Genomic DNA, 14,461 nt, shown 5'->3' with positions numbered 1-14,461 from the left:
ACGATCACCTTATTCTTATTTCTTCCTAAGACAGTATTTTGTTTTACTTCTATTCGAATGATTGTGTGTAATCTATAAGAGTTGACAATGGGAAGTAGTCCAATTATAGTTTTCTATGTCATGGGGGACTTGTCACATTGGACCCAGACTAAATTCACTTAAAGGTTTTTTTTTCCGGGCTTATAGAAACTAAACCTCGTCTTTAGTTTTGCCACTCGGTTCTAGTCCAGTGAATGGAGTTGAATTGTAATATCGCACATATCCTGAGTACAGGGGTGTTGCTGTTTTTGCAAGAAAGTAGCTGTGCTTTTTCTAATTCCGAATAGCCCCTTTAAGAGTTACACGTTTGTTTGGTAGAGGATGCCACAGTTTTCTCATCAATTTCATTAAATTCTGTCTTTAGAAAATCCCTTTGAACCTCTTGAACCTTTTCTTATTAATGTGTAAGAATCCTATGATTAAAGGGATTGTACAGCCATTGTCTGCAAAAATTGCTGTCCACAGGTTGTGCCTTGTCAGCTTTATTTACTTCAGTTTACTTCAATGGATTTAAGCTGCAACAGGTGTGACCACCGGATGACTACCACTGGATTTGATCTCCTATCACCAAATACATTAGATGATCCTGAGCTATACACCAGAGGCTCATTAGATTTTTCAAAAATATCTGTGAGAATCAGATCAGGTTTACTGCATTCTGCAAAGGTGAACATCACATATTTTTGCACTTGTGCATTTGCTTGAGTGCTGTGTGCGGCTTAATAAATGTCTGTCTATAGAATTATCCTTTCAGCAGTGGCATAGCTACCATAGAGGCAGGGTAGGCAGTTGCTATGGGGCCCGTGCAGGAGGGGGGCTTTTGGGGGAGGGGAAGGTAAGAGCTGTGTCCTTTTGCTTAACCCCTTATGTACTGCACTCTATAGGTGACCCAATGTTAACTTACATGCTGCAACACAAAAAAAAGGTTAACCCCTAGACGACCCTGGACGTACAGTTACGTCATGGAAGTCTGTTACCAGACGACCCTGGCGTAACTGTACGTCCTGGCTGTTTCTCCTGCTATGAAGCTTCATAGGAGGTGGGGGCACCTTACCGTTAAAGACAGGCTGCAGCGATCGCGCTGCAGCGTGTCATTAACTCCTTAAACGGCCGCAGCGTTTAAGTGTAAGTGACAGGGGCAGTCCCCTGTCCCTTACCGATCGGGACCCCAGCAGTGTTACTGCAGGGGTCCCGATTGCTGTATCGGACCGCCGGAGGTCTCTCACCTGCCTCCATGTGGTCCGATCGGCGATCTGCTCAGTGAGCCTGTACAGGCAGGCTCAATGAGCAGATCGCCTATCACACTGATCAATGCTATGCCTATGGCATAGCAGTGATCAGTGTGAATAATCACACTAATGCATGTAAAATTCCCCCAAAGGGACTTCAAATGTGGTTGTGGTTGTGTTCGGGCTGACCTATAGAATAATGGTATCACGCCGCTTTTACCCGTTCAATACGTAGACACAGGAACCCCCCAAACTTTATCATATTGCATTCTTTTTTAAGATTTCACCTATTTATATCTTCATAAATAATATTTTTGGGGTTCCATCATACATGTTATGGTAGAATGAAAGACCCCATTACAAAGTACAGCTATTCCTGTAAAAAACAAGCCCTTACATGGCCCTGTAGATAGAAAACTGAAAGTGCTAGAGCTCATAGAAGGGGAGGAGGGAAAAACGAAAACACTATGATCAAAATTTGCGTGGTCCACTGGGTCATTTTGGGCCTGGTCCTCAAAGGGTTAACAAGCAGCAGACAGAGATCTCTGCTTCACTGCTCTGATAACCTCTGACCGCTGTTCTCCAGCTGGGAAGTAGGAAAGGAAAATGGCTCTGTGCAGAGAGGTCAGGGTTTATCAGTGCACGAGCAGTAAAGCAGATCACTTTGTCTTCTGAACTTTGGGTCACTTACACACTGCAGTACATAAGGGGTTAAGCAGGAGGTAGTCTGCTCCTGCACCTATGTATTTAACCATAAGGGCTCCTAATGGGCCCTTATAGGTAAAAACAGTGGACTGGACTTCCAGTGGGCGGGACACCCAGAGTGGCCGCATTTTACCTCGGCTCCGGCTGCCTCCTCCGTTACAGGGCTTTCCCCGCAGAACTATACCCCGCATCCTCAACCCAAGAGTCCGGGGACTGAGAGCAGCCTGAGGGCAACTTATTGCCACCGGGTCCGACCTGAATCGGGTCACATTGGGAGCGCTACAGCCGGGAGCAGTGCAACGCGCCTCAGCAACCAGGCGCCATCTTGATTGTACGCGGCGGGAACGGAGGCCGCCCAACAATCCCACCGCTGCCCGGAACACCTCCACAGTGAGTGCGGACTCCGGGGACGCCACCAAGACCCCCAGGCACATTACCCTTACCCCGGTCCGGGCGGGCGCAGGAGCGCCGCGGCATAGAGGAGCGCGGTGCACCCTGGGAACGTTTCGCCATCTTGCTGCGCCCCTCGGGCTGGGAGCGGAGGCCCATCGCTGCCTGCACTGTGGCCCGGTCGGTCCCCCAGGAGGGCGCCCATCGCCAGAGGAGATCCTGGGCCTGGTCGGACATCTGAGGTACGGTCGGGGAGGTGCGGGCTTAGGAGGAGGGTGAGCCCGGCGCCATCTTCACCACATGTGGCACACCACCTGCTTTCTGTGGAAGCGATACCTCAAACGCACCGCCCCCTTACACAGTGGCCGCATACCATCTTCCCTCACGGCCAACGCTGCCCGCTGTTGGCTCCTGCATCAGAGGACCAAAAGAACCTTGCGGTACCCCTTCATCTAAGACAGACCACCTGGCCGCCATGTGTCTGCTCCACTGAATGCAATGTTCATGCTCACAGTTACATCTGCTAAAAGTTTTGGCCGTATTCCCCTGAATGATCATAAGATTGCTGCACTGAAAGGACACTGAGCTGTTATCTCTCTGCAACCTCAGACAACTACATTACTTCACTGGCTGACAGATCCTTGCTGGCAGCTGCATATGCAGTGACTACTGGCTGTTTGCTCCTGAAAGATCATATTACTGTTTCCAGGGCCGGCCTTTGGGGTGTGCGACCTGTGCGCTTGCACAGGGCGCATCACTCCCGTCTAGCTGGGGGGGCGCTGAGGCAGAGAGACAGCTGTCTTTCTGCCCGAGCGCTCCTCTAGCTGGCCGCCCGGCGCCCCCCTCCTGTGGTGGCTTCACCCAGCCTCCCCTCCCCACGGGCGCCGCCTACTGTGTCCTATCAATCTTGTGACTGCTTGCGGTCACAAGATTGATAGGACAGTACGCCCCCGGCTGATGCGTGCTCCCTGGGAATTCCCCATCAGAGCACGCATCAGTGACCTCTGCGTAAGCCGTCGGCCTTGTAGTTCCTGCACAGGGAGGAAGTACCGGCCCCAGCGTGCGCTGAAGTCACTGGTGTGTGCGGTGCCAGAGAGCGCGCATCGGCCGGGACGAGACGAGAGCCGCGGCGGGGGAACGAGGAATAGGTGAGTTGTGTGTGTGTGTGTGTGGGGTGGGGGTCAATCTATAAGGGAGTACACAAGGTGGAAATCTATAGGGGGAGACAGCAAGGGGTCAATCTATAAGGGAGTACACAAGGGGGCAATCTATAGGGCAAACAGCAAGGGGTCAATCTATAAGGGGGTACACAAGGGGGCAATCTATAGGGGAGACAACAAGGGGGCAATCTATAAGGGAGTACACAAGGGGGCAATCTATAGGGCAAACAGCAAGGGGTCAATCTATAAGGGGGTACACAAGGGGGCAATCTATAGGGGAGACAACAAGGGGGCAATCTATAAGGGGGTACACAAGGGGGCAATCTATAGGGGGAGACAAGGGGGCAATCTATAAAGGGGTACACAAGGGGGCAATCTATAGGGCAAACAGCAAGGGGTCAATCTATAAGGGGGTAGACAAGGGGGCAATCTATAGGGGAGACAACAAGGGGGCAATCTATAAGGGGGTACACAAGGGGGCAATCTATAGGGGGAGACAAGGGGGCAATCTATAAGGGGGTACACAAGGGGGCAATCTATAGGGCAAACAGCAAGGGGTCAATCTATAAGGGGGTACACAAGGGGGCAATCTATAGGGGAGACAACAAGGGGGCAATCTATAAGGGGGTACACAAGGGGGCAATCTATAGGGGGAGACAACAAGGGGGCAGTCTATAAGGGGGTACACAAGGAAGCAGTCTATAAGGGGGTACACAAGGGGCAGTCTATAAGGGGGTACACAAGGGGGCAATCTATAGGGGGAGACAACAAGGGGGCAATCTATAAGGGGGTACACAAGGGGGCAATCTATAGGGAGGCATCTATAAGGGGGAGACAACAAGGGGGCAATCTATAGGGGAGGCATCTATAAGGGGGGGGGGAGACAACAAGGGGGCAATATATAGGGGGGAATTTATAAGGGGGTAGACAACAAGGGGGCAATCTATAGGGGGTAGACAACAAGGGGGCAATCTATAGGGGAGACAACAAGGGGGCAATCTATAAGGGGGTACACAAGGGGGCAATCTATAGGGGGAGACAAGGGGGCAATCTATAAAGGGGTACACAAGGGGGCAATCTATAGGGGGAGACAACAAGGGGGCAATCTATAAGGGGGTACACAAGGGGGCAATCTATAGGGGGAGACAAGGGGGCAATCTATAAAGGGGTACACAAGGGGGCAATCTATAGGGGGAGACAACAAGGGGGCAGTCTATAAGGGGGTACACAAGGAAGCAGTCTATAAGGGGGTACACAAGGGGCAGTCTATAAGGGGGTACACAAGGGGGCAATCTATAGGGGGAGACAACAAGGGGGCAATCTATAAGGGGGTACACAAGGGGGCAATCTATAGGGAGGCATCTATAAGGGGGAGACAACAAGGGGGCAATCTATAGGGGAGGCATCTATAAGGGGGGGGGAGACAACAAGGGGGCAATATATAGGGGGGAATTTATAAGGGGGTAGACAACAAGGGGGCAATCTATAGGGGGTAGACAACAAGGGGGCAATCTATAGGGGAGACAACAAGGGGGCAATCTATAAGGGGGTACACAAGGGGGCAATCTATAGGGGGAGACAAGGGGGCAATCTATAAAGGGGTACACAAGGGGGCAATCTATAGGGGGAGACAACAAGGGGGCAGTAAATAAGGGGGTACACAAGGGGGCAGTCTATAAGGGGGTAGACAAGGGGGCAATCTATAGGGGGAGACAACAAGGGGGCAATCTATAAGGGGGTACACAAGGGGGCAATCTATAAGGGGGTACACAACAAGGGGGCAATCTATAGGGAGGCATCTATAAGGGGGAGACAACAAGGGGGCAATCTATAGGGGAGGCATCTATAAGGGGGGGAGACAACAAGGGGGCAATATATAGGGGGGAATTTATAAGGGGTAGACAACAAGGGGGCAATCTATAGGGGGTAGACAACAAGGGGGCAATCTATATGGGGGATCTATAAGGGGGTAGACAACAAGGGGGAAATCTATAGGGGAGGCATCTGTAAGGGGGTAGACAACATAAGGGGGCAATCAATAGGGGAGGCATCTATAAGGGGGGAGACAACATAAGGGGGCAATCAATAGGGGAGGTATCTATAAGGGGGGAGACAACATTAGGGGGCAATCTGTAAGGGGACAATCTATAAGAGGGGACAACATAAGGGGGCAAGCTATAAGGAGGGACAACATAAGGGGGCTATCTATAAAGGGGACAACAAGGGGGGCGATCTATAAGGGGGCAATCTATAAGAAGATACAACATAAGGGGGCCATCTGTAAGGGGGATGGACAACACAGGGGGGCCATCTATAAGGGTGACAATACGGGGGCCATCTATAAGGGGATGGACAACACGGGGCCATTTATAAGGGGTACAACATAGAGGGGCCATCTGTAAGAGAGGCAGAGGGGACAACATGGGGGGAATCTGTAAGAGGGGCAGAGGGGACAACATGGGGGCCATCTGTAAGAGGGGCAGAGGGGACAACATGGGGGGGCATCTGTTAGGGAGACTACAAAGAGGGGGCCATTTATAAGGGAGGGCTACAGAGAGGGAGGCCATATACCATAAGGGGACTACACAGAGGGTGGTTCTTATGGAGATCCACTTAGGGCCATATATAGGGAAGTCTAAACAAGGGGCCATCTATAAGGAGGCTACACAGGGGGGGGATATACTATAAGGGGGTCACATAGAGTCAGCCTACCCACTAACTGAGGGTGTAAAGGGGCCAATACAGATGTGCAGTTAGTAGAGAGATGAGGATGATGCCAGAGTGAGGAGTCTAATATGTCTGTCTGGCAGATTCTGTGGATTTGTGGCTCGGAGAAGTTCTCATGATGGCCCAGGGCAGATGGAGAAGAAGATGAAAAGGGAAGAACACCGATCAGAGAAGGCGTCTCCTGTGAGTCACTGGATATAACTGCACTGTAATGTATATGGTGTACAGAGCTGTGTAGGGCTGGCTCTACCTCTATAGTGATCTGTGTACAGAGGATTTTATTCAGTAGTGGCGGTGGTTTTAGTCAGTATGTGGTGGTGTTGTTCAGTATCAGTGGTGGTGTTAGTCAGTATGTGGTAGTGTTATTCAGTAGCAGCAGTGGTATTAGTCAGTATGTGGTGGTGTTATTCAGTATCAGTGGTGGTGTTAGTCAGTAGCAGCTGCGGTGTTAGTCAGTATGTGGTGGTGTTAGTTAGTATGTGGTGGTAGTCAGTATGCGGTGGTATTAGTCAGTATGCGGTGGTAATATTTGTTACTTGTAGTCTGGTACTTTGTTTTATTGGATTTAGTATACTGATTTGGTCAGTAACAATATGATAGTGATGGTAGTGGTTGTGGTGTGGCGGTAATATTTGGGAGGGTCGGGTGATGGGTGCTGGATATTGTCTGGAGGAGTAGGAGCTTTATAACACCTTGAGGGGGTCTCAGCAGACCCGTGTGTGTGTGTGGGGGGGGGGCGCCGAAAAAAAGTTTCGCACAGGGCGCCAATTACCTTAAGGCCGGCCCTGACTGTTTCACTGAAGGGACATTGAGCTACCAAAGCTCTGCAGTCACAGATTACTACACTACTCCACTGGTTGTCATATCCCTGCTGACAGCTACACCCACTAAGAAATCTGGCTGCTTGTTCCTGAAAGATCACAGTGCTGCCTCATCATATAGACTTTGAACTAGCTACACTCTGCGGCCACAGATAACTGCATTACTTCACCGCCTGCTGGATTCTCACAGACAGTTGCATATGTCGAGAGTCTTGGTTGTCTACTTCTGAGAGATCACAGTGCTGCCTCATTAAACAGACATTGAGCTACTATCCCTTTGCGGTCACAGACACATTTACCACGTTGATGGTCGTCGTATTCCTGCTGTCAGCCACACTTACTAAATACTCTGGCTGCCTGCCTCTGAAAAAAACACAGTGCTACGGCAGTACAAAGACATTGAACTCAATACAATCTGCAGTCGCAGATAACTGCGCTATACCTCGGATTGTCTGAACCCAGACGACAGCTGCACCCACCGAGACCTTTGGCTGTTTGTTCCTGAAAGATCACAGTGAGGCCGCATTACGAGGACTCTGAGCTACACTCATAATCTCTCACCGGCAGCCGGATTTCTGTCACCTGTTATACCCATCACCACGGCCGGATTAAAGGGGGGGCACAAGGGGCACGTGCCCCTGGGCCTCCACCACTAGGGGGCCCCCACCAGCTGAAACCCGGAAGGGGAGTTCCGGAGCTATTTTTTTTTTTTTTAAACCCCTCCGCCGCCCCGGCGCCAACCTCCGCGCCCGGGCGGTTTGGGGGGGCGATGGGTCGGCCGGGGGATCAGGTAGGTACAGAGGCAGGCTGGAAAGTCTCCCCCATGCAGGGCCGGCGTGAGCTTCCGGTACAGACAGGCCGGAAGCTCACAGTGCAGCCCCGCGATGCCCGAACCTCTCTCCTGTTTGGCAGCGGCGTGATGACGTCACACGCACGCTGCTGAGCAGGGAAGAAGTTCGGGCATCGCGGGGCTGCACTGTGAGCTTCCGGCCTGTCTGTACCGGAAGCTCACGCCGGCCCTGCATGGGGGAGACTTTCCAGCCTGCCTCTGTACCTGCCGCCCTGCTGATCCCCGGCTGGTCCCCCTGCTAGCCGGCTAATCCCCCGGACCCCCGGCTGGTCCCCCTGTCACCCAGCTGATCCCTCAGCTCCCCGACCGCTCCCTCTTCCCTCCCTGCCTGTCACCTCAGCTGCCCCCACCCATTCTCTCCCCCTGCCACCCCAGCTTACCCCGATCTTCTCCCCCAGCCCCCCGATCTTCTGCCCCTGCAACCCCAGCCGCCCTCCCATCTTCTCCCCCTGCAACCCCAGCCGCCCTCCCATCTTCTCCCCCTGCAACCCCAGCCTCCCTCCCATCTTCTCCCCCTGCAACCCCAGCCGCCCTCCCATCTTCTCCCCCTGCAACCCCAGCCGCCCTCCCATCTTCTCCCCCTGCAACCCCAGCTTCCCTCCCATCTTCTCCCACTGCAACCCCAGCCGCCCCCCATCTTCTCCCCCTGCAACCCCAGCTGCCCTCCCATCTTCTCCCCCTGCAACCCCAGCCGCCCTCCCATCTTCTCCCCCTGCAACCCCAGCCGCCCTCCCATCTTCTCCCCCTGCAACCCCAGCTTCCCTCCCATCTTCTCCCCCTGCAACCCCAGCCGCCCTCCCATCTTCTCCCCCTGCAACCCCAGCCGCCCCCATCTTCTCCCCCTGCAACCCCAGCTTCCCTCCCATCTTCTCCCCCTGCAACCCCAGCCGCCCTCCCATCTTCTCCCCCTGCAACCCCAGCCGCCCTCCCATCTTCTCCCCCTGCAACCCCAGCCGCCCTCCCATCTTCTCCCACTGCAACCCCAGCCGCCCCCCATCTTCTCCCCCTGCAACCCCAGCTGCCCTCCCATCTTCTCCCCCTGCAACCCCAGCCGCCCCCCATCTTCTCCCCCTGCAACCCCAGCCGCCCTCCCATCTTCTCCCCCTGCAACCCCAGCTTCCCTCCCATCTTCTCCCCCTGCAACCCCAGCCGCCCTCCCATCTTCTCCCCCTGCAACCCCAGCCGCCCCCATCTTCTCCCCCTGCAACCCCAGCTTCCCTCCCATCTTCTCCCCCTGCAACCCCAGCCGCCCTCCCATCTTCTCCCCCTGCAACCCCAGCCTCCCTCCCATCTTCTCCCCCTGCAACCCCAGCCGCCCTCCCATCTTCTCCCCCTGCAACCCCAGCCGCCCTCCCATCTTCTCCCCCTGCAACCCCAGCCGCCCTCCCATCTTCTCCCCCTGCAACCCCAGCTGCCCTCCCATCTTCTCCCCCTGCAACCCCAGCCGCCCTCCCATCTTCTCCCCCTGCAACCCCAGCCGCCCTCCCATCTTCTCCCCCTGCAACCCCAGCCGCCCTCCCATCTTCTCCCCCTGCAACCCCAGCCACCCCCCATCTTCTCCCTCTGCAACCCCAGCTTCCCTCCCATCTTCTCCCCCTGCAACCCCAGCTTCCCTCCCATCTTCTCCCCCTGCAACCCCAGCTGCCCTCCCATCTTCTCCCCCTGCAACCCCAGCCGCCCCCCATCTTCTCCTCCTGCAAACCCAGCTGCCCTCCCATCTTCTCCCCCTGCAACCCCAGCCGCCCTCCCATCTTCTCCCCCTGTCACCCCAGCTTCTCCCCCTCCCCCTGCAACCCCAGCTGCCCTCCCATCTTCTCCCCCTGTCACCCCAGCTGCTCCCCCTGTTCCCCAGGTTCTCCCCCTACCCCGGTTGCCCCAGCTGCTCCCCCTGTTCCCCAGGTTCTCCCTCTCCCCCGGTCGCCCCAGCTGCTCTCCCTGCCCCCCAGCTTCTTCCCCTCCCCCTGTTGCCCCAGCTGCTATCCCTGCCTCCCTTCCCCAGTCACCCCCAGCTGCCTCCCTTCCCCAGTCACCCCCAGCTGCCTCCCTTCCCCAGTCACCCCCAGCTGCCTCCCTTCCCCAGTCACCCCCAGCTGCATCCCTTCCCCAGTCACCCCCAGCTGCCTCCCTTCCCCAGTCACCCCCAGCTGCCTCCCTTCCCCAGTCACCCTCAGCTGCCTCCCTTCCCCAGTCACCCCCAGCTGCCTCCCTTCCCCAGTCACCCCCAGCTGCCTCCCTTCCCCAGTCACCCCCAGCTGCCTCCCTTCCCCAGTCACCCCCAGCTGCCTTCCTTCCCCAGTCACCCCCAGCTGCCCGCCTGCAGATGAGTTGTGGTCGGAGAAGTCTTCATGATGGCTGATCCAGATGGAGAAGAAAGCGAAGTGTGAGCGACGGCAATAAGAGAAGACGTCACCCGTGAGTCATTAGTAACTGCACTATAATCACTTCTATAGTGTGCAGAGCCTGTGTATCATTGGGGTCTTAATGGGTCAGTGTATCGTTTGCGGTAGTGTACTGACACAGCCCGGGGTCACTACAGTACACTAGCGCAAATTTTTAAACTAGGACCCAACTACAAGAGCTGCAGGCACTACAACTCCCAGCGTATGCTGAGGGCTGCAGACTGTCAGTAAATGCTGGGAGTTGTAGTGCCTGCAGCTGTTGTAGTTGGGTCCTGGGTGCATTATACACTGGATGCTTTGTGGGAGATCAGAATACATAGATCTGTGGGGGCTCAGTGCAGGGAAGTGACCCCAGAACATCACTAATAGGGGATAGGGGGAGATGTTTTTTTTCTATCCCCTATTAGTGATGTTCTGGGGTCACTTCCCTACACTAAGCCCCCACAGATCTATGTATTCTGATCTCCCACAACGCCTCCAGGACCCAACTACAACAGCTGCAGGCACTACAACTCCCAGAACAGTCTGCAGCCCTCAGGATATGCTGGGAGTTGTAGTGCCTGCAGCTGCTGTAGTTGGGTCCTAGGTGCATTATACACTGGATGCTTTGTGGCATATAAGAATACATAGATCTGTGGGGGCTCAGTGTAGGGAAGTGACCCCAGAACAGCACTAATAGGGGATAGGGGGAGATGTTGTTGTTCTATCCCCTATTAGTGCTGTTCTGGGGTCACTTCCCTACACTGAGCCCCCACAGATCTATGTATTCTGATCTGCAACAAAGCATCCAGTGTATAGGACCCAACTACAACAGCTGCAGGCACTACAACTCCCAGCATGTACTGACAGTCTGCAGCCCTCAGGATATGCTGGGAGTTGTAGTACAGCAGTACAATCCTCTCATAACTGTAGACAGATGTATTGCTGGACCTTCAGGGCTGATGGTAGTCACCCACAGACTGCAGCCACCAGGACACTCTGCACACAGTGATTTATTCAGAGACTACAACTCCCAGCATACCCTGAGCATGGGCCATATACTATGGAGGCACATTAGAGCAGGGGGTATATACTATGGGGGCACATTACAGCAGGGGGCACAGCAGGGCTGGACATTATTACTATATGATGGCACAGCAGGGGGCAATATTACTATAGGTGGGCACAACATGAGGACTTTATTACTATACGGAGGCACAACAGGAGATATTATTACTATATGTGGGCACAGGGGACATTATTACTATATGGGGGCACAGCAGAGGATCCTACATACAGTCATACCTACATTCAGTGAGTCACTGAATTACATGTTTTTTCTTTGTTTTTTTGTAGAAAACTATTTGGTAGGGAACCCTGAAGTGAAAAGGGAAATATTGCTCTTTGCCATAATACACACGCTGCTTTTTAATAGCAGAGTTTTACTGTATCAGCTGAAATTGTGGCAAAACTGCATGAGATAATAATTCTGTAGTCTGTGTGCAGCATATGGTATATACTGTATATAGTCTGTGTGCAGTGTATGATATATAGCCTGTGTGCAGTGTATGGTATATACTGTATATAGTCTGTGTGCAGCATATAGTATATACTGTATATAGTCTGTGTGCAGCATATGGTATATACTGTATACAGTCTGTGTGCAGCATATGGTATATACTGTATACAGTCTGTGTGCAGCATGTGGTATATACTGTATATAGTCTGTGTGCAGCATGTGGTATGTACTGTATATAGTCTGTGTGCAGCATGTGGTATATACTGTATATAGCCTGTGTGCAGCATATGGTATATACTGTATATAGTCTGTGTGCAGCATATGGTATGTACTGTATATAGCCTGTGTGCAGCATATGGTATACACTGTATATAGTCTGTGTGCAGCAAGTGGTATATACTGTATATAGTCTGTGTGCAGCATGTGGTATATACTGTATATAGTCTGTGTGCAGCATATGGTATATACTGTATATAGTCTGTGTGCAGCATATAGTATATACTGTATATAGTCTGTGTGCAGCATATGGTATATACTGTATATAGTCTGTGTGCAGCATATAGAATATACTGTATATATCCTGTGTGCAGCATATGATATGTACTGTATATAGTCTGTGTGCAGCATATGGTATATACTGTATATAGTCTGTGTGCAGCATATAGTATATACTGTATATAGTTTGTGTGCAGCATATGGTATATACTGTATATAGTCTGTGTGCAGCATATAGTATATACTGAATATATCCTGTGTGCAGCATATGGTATATACTGTATATAGTCTGTGTGCAGCATGTGGTATATACTGTATATAGTCTGTGTGCAGCATGTGGTATGTACTGTATATAGTCTGTGTGCAGCATGAGGTATATACTGTATATAGTCTGTGTGCAGCATATGGTATATACTGTATATAGTCTGCGTGCAGCATATAGTATATACTGTATATATCCTGTGTGCAGCATATGGTATGTACTGTATATAGTCTGTGTGCAGCATGTGGTATATACTGTATATAGTCTGTGTGCAGCATATGGTATGTACTGTATATAGTCTGTGTGCAGCATGTGGTATATACTGTATATAGTCTGTGTGCAGCATATGGTATATACTGTATATATTTTGTGTGCAGCATATGACATATAGCCTGTGTGCAGCATATGGTATATACTGTATATAGCCTGTGTGCAGCATATGATATACAGTATAGCCTGAGAGCAGTGGATGATATATAGCCTGTGTGCAGCATATGGTGTATATCCTATGTATGTCATATGCTGCACACAGGCTATATATGCCATATCATGGGCTGCACACAGCTGTGTATTTTAATCCTTATGGTACGTTCACATGTACCATATCCGCTATATATTCTACACAGCCTTTAAGTACTTTCTGGTTGCTCCTTACTGCTTCAGGTAGTGTACATGGTTGGGAACTGCAGATGGGACTTAGACTTGCAAGTCCAGGTTCCTTCAGCCATTCACATCTGCATATGCTGCTGTGGGGGCTAACACAGGGGGCAAGAGAGCACAGAAAGTACTGAAGTGCTGTGTTCTCGCATTATGTATTATTAACATAAACACAAAGTGGGAACACACCCCGAGTGGGAATACACCCCTCCCTGTCCTGTCTCTAGGGCCTGGCATCTTCCTCTGGACTGCAGCCTGTAGTGACCATAATATGCAGAACAGAGGAGGATGCTGAGCCACACAGCCAGGAGTGAGGAGGGGTAGGTGCTAAGTCTGCTACAGTAAGTAGCCACCTGTATAGATCGCTGTATGGGATATATTTGGGGAAAAAAAATGGGGGGGCCCCCAACAAAATTTTTGCCCAGGGCCTCCACCAACCCTAATCCGGCCCTGCCCATCACACCCTCGGACTTTCCGCTCTCACCAATTTGGAGTGCGGCCCTTACAGCATCCTCCTCAGCGGCAAGGCGCCGCAAGAACCTAGCTCCCACATGTGTGTCGGTGGTGAATCCGGATTCTCTAAACATCTTCTAGCCTTCATGTAAACGATCGCCATTCGGTGCCTGGGCGTGCCCCGCACACGCTAAAACATACACCCCCCCCCCCGTGGGGACATGGACAAATTCCTCTTTAAACAAACAGTGAACAAACCAACCCTCAGACACCAGACTTTCTCTGAATCCTCATCCGACCATTCTGCTACTATGGCTTCCAAACAAATGCCTAAAAACAAGAAAGACAGAGTGCTACCTAGAGCGTCCACGGTGTCTTCTCAACGTTCGGCAAAGGACTTATTCAGCCCTCCCTCCCCGGAGAGAGATGACATCACCCCTCCCAACATATCCCCCAGTGACAGTCCGGCCCACATGTCGGAACATGAACCTATCAACACGACTTCAGTGGCACAAGAGGTCTCCCGCTTACTAATGCCTATGTTTGATAAACGTCTTGATGCACTGCACGTAACAATCACCTCTGCCCTAACTCAAATCACTGAAAACTCGCAGAAACTGGCTGACTTGGAGGGGAGGATAACCTCTTGCGAGATGTCTACCTCTACCCTGGAACAGGCTATTATACGACACCGCGAAGCCGAGACAGCCTTGAGGGACAAACTAGACTACCTGGAGAACCGTGAGCGTAGGAATAATCTCCGGTTTGTGGGCATT

Source organism: Dendropsophus ebraccatus, chromosome 12 (genome assembly GCF_027789765.1).
Source record: "Dendropsophus ebraccatus isolate aDenEbr1 chromosome 12, aDenEbr1.pat, whole genome shotgun sequence".
NCBI classification, from domain to species: Eukaryota; Metazoa; Chordata; class Amphibia; order Anura; family Hylidae; genus Dendropsophus; species Dendropsophus ebraccatus.
The sequence above is the reverse complement of the archived record's forward strand: the minus strand, read 5'-3'. Positions refer to the sequence as shown.